Source organism: Apium graveolens, chromosome 5 (genome assembly GCF_009905375.1).
Source record: "Apium graveolens cultivar Ventura chromosome 5, ASM990537v1, whole genome shotgun sequence".
In the NCBI taxonomy this organism is placed as follows: Eukaryota; Viridiplantae; Streptophyta; class Magnoliopsida; order Apiales; family Apiaceae; genus Apium; species Apium graveolens.
Window position 1 is genome coordinate 204,270,355 of NC_133651.1, and position 3,113 is coordinate 204,273,467.

General features: G+C 39.4%; 1 non-coding gene across 1 annotated transcript; it reads left to right on the plus strand.

Moving 5' to 3' along the window:
* Positions 1 to 2,631: 2,631 nt before the first annotated feature.
* On the plus strand, positions 2,632 to 2,738 carry LOC141662997 (small nucleolar RNA R71). The gene has a single exon (XR_012551091.1). It is a non-coding gene; the product is annotated as a small nucleolar RNA R71 (small nucleolar RNA).
* Positions 2,739 to 3,113: the final 375 nt, after the last annotated feature.

Here is a 3,113-nt window from a genome sequence, read left to right on the forward strand (position 1 = left end):
CATTAGTGCCAATCATATCTGAGAAGATGGCCATCATGCATTTCTGAAATGTAGCAGGCGTATCACAAAGTCTGAAAAAGACTCAACGAAAAGCAAAAGTGTCAAATGGACAAGTAAAAGTGGTCTTCTCTTGATCTTCTGGAGCATTGCAAATCTGATTATATCCCGAATAACCATCCAGAAGACAATAGTACTCATGACCAGCCAACTTGTCAAACATCTAATCAATGAATGGAAGCGGGAAGTGATCTTTCCTGGTGGCTTTATTCAGATGTCGATAATTTATGCAAACTCTCCATCTTGTGACTGTCCGAGTAGGGATGAGCTCATTCTTCTCATTAGCTACAACGGTAATGCCTCATTTCTTAGGCACACACTACATCGGGCTCACCCAAGAACTGTTTGAGATATGATAGATGATTCCTGCATCTAGTCATTTAAGAATTTCTTTCTTCACAACCTCCTTTATGATAGGATTTAACCTCCTTTATTGCTCCATATTTGGTTTTCTTCCTTCCTCAAGCAGAATTTTATGCATACAATAAGAAGGGCTGATTCCCTTGATATCTGGTATAGTCCATCAAATTGCTGATTTAAACTCTCTCAGAATTTTCTAGAGCTTATCTTTATCACTTCCTGAAAGGTCAGACGCAATAATAACAGGCAAAGTAGATGCATCACCTAAAAATGCATACCTCAAGTGTTCAGGCAGTGGTTTGAGCTCAAGTGTTGGAGCTTCTTCGATAGATGGCTTGAGACGCTTTGGAGAATTTTTCAGCTCTTCCAATCCAAGAGACTCGAAAGGCAAGTCCAACTTCCTCTTCCATGGGAATGCATTCAAATACTTCATTTGCTTTTCCCCTTCTTCATCTTTACTATCAAAATCCCCCATTAATGCTCTTTCTAAGGCGTTAGTCCTTCGCAAGTGATCAGGCTCCGAAGTCACTACAGAGTCGACTAACTCCACTTTAAAACACTCCTCTTCATCAGTAGGGAATTTTATTGCATTGAAAATATTGAATGTGACATCCTGACCTTGAACTCTCATGGTTAATTCACCCTTTTACACATCGATAAGGGTTCGGCCTGTAGCTAAGAATGGTCTTCCCAAGATAATAGGAATCTTCTTATCTTCCACAAATTCTAGAATGACGAAATCAACAGGGAAGATGAATTTATCCACCTTAACCAATAAATCCTCCTCTACTCCTCGTGAATAAGTGATGGAACGATCAGCCAACTACGAAGACATGTTCACAGGTTTTGGATCAGGTAGTCCAAGTTTCTTGAAAACGGACAATGGCATCAGATTGATTCTAGCTCCCAAGTCACACAAATACTTGTCGAATGACAGATTTCCAATGGTGCAATGTATCGTGAAGCTTCCTGGATCTTTAAGCTTAGGAGGAAGTTTCTGTTACAGCACAGCACTACACTCTTCCGTTAGAGCAACGGTTTCTAACTCCTCAAGTTTTAGCTTCCGAGATAGAATACCCTTCATGAACTTAGCGTAGCTCGGCTTCTATTCTAGAGCTCCAGCAAAAGGTATGTTAATGTGAAACTTCTTGAAAACCTCCAAAAAACTTGGCAAATTGCTTATCAAACTTCTGCTTCTGAAGTCTTTTAGGATATGGTGGAGGTGGGTAGACCTGTTTATCCCCTTTATTACCCTCAGGAGGATTGCTTTCAACAACTTTCTTCTTCGGTTCCACCTCGACATCCTTATGCACAAATTTTTCAGCTACAACCTCATTTTCTGGAATTGGCAAAGATACAGATGCACCTGCCTTCTGAACAGAATCTTCAGAATCTTTATCTTCCTGAATTTGGGGACTCATGACCTTTCGATAAATTAATGTGATTGAATTCAATTTCTCTTTGACTTTCCTCTTGCCTGGATTAGCTTCTGTATCAATAGGAAGAGTTCCTGGTTGACATCTCAACAAAGCATTAGCAATTTGCCCTATTTGATTCTCAAGAGTCTTGATAGAAACTGCTTGGCTTTTGCATATAAGCCTCAACTCCTCCAATTAAGATTTTTCATTAGTAGATTGACCGGCACTTCCATGCGATTGCTGTTGAAGTTGGAGTTGTTGTCTTGGTGCATATTGTTGTTGAAAACCATGAGGGTTGAATTGCTTGGCTCCAAACTGCTGATAAGGCTGTTGTACTGTATCTTGATTGTTGCTCCAACTGAAGTTAGGATGATTGCGGTTATTAGAATGATAAGTGGCAGGAACTGGTTGTTGTGACCTCTGAAAGTTGCTCACAAACTGAGCTGATTCACTAGATCTAGCACACTGCTCCGTCTCGTGTGCACCAGCACAAAGCTCACAGATACTAATAATCTGATTAAATCCAAAATTAGCCAAAGAATCCACTTTCAACTTAAACGCCTTTAGCTGAGTAGCTATACCAGTAGTTGTATCCACCTCCAGAATTCCTGCAACCTTACCTTGAGGTAGTCTCTGAGTTGGGTTCTGATGTTTATTAGTAGCCATCAATTCAATTAGCTCATAAGCTTCATCGTAGCTCTTAGCTCATAAGGCTCCTCCTGATGCTGCATCGAGCATGGGTCTGGACTGCGCTCCCAAACCATTATAAAAGCAATTGATGATCATTTAGTTAGGCCTGCCATGATGAGGACATTTCCTAAGCATCTCCTTGTAGCGCTCCCAAGCCTCAGAAAAATATTCTCCCGATTGTTGCATAAATTGAGTAAGAGCGTTTTAAAAGTGTTTGTCCTAAATCCAATCATGTATGATGAGTTAGAAAGAACTTTCTTGTATTCCTATTTGATTTCATTTTGAATTAATAAAAGACTTGTTATATTTTTATGGGCTTTATCTATTTAAAGTGTATTAAATAAGATGTTCCATAGTTTAGAGTAAAGCTTCTAGAATTATAATGAGATTATAATAATGGGATCTAGAAGATGACAACTCTGGACTTAAACAGTTCCTGATCATAGGATAACTAATTGAATGTTAGTGGATCCGCAAAGATTGGTACATACTATGCTTGCTCCCTTCAGGAGGATGTCTGTTCTCATAGGCATTTGTGTGGTGACATTATAGCTGGTATGTAGGTGCTTATTAGGGAATAAGTTCACT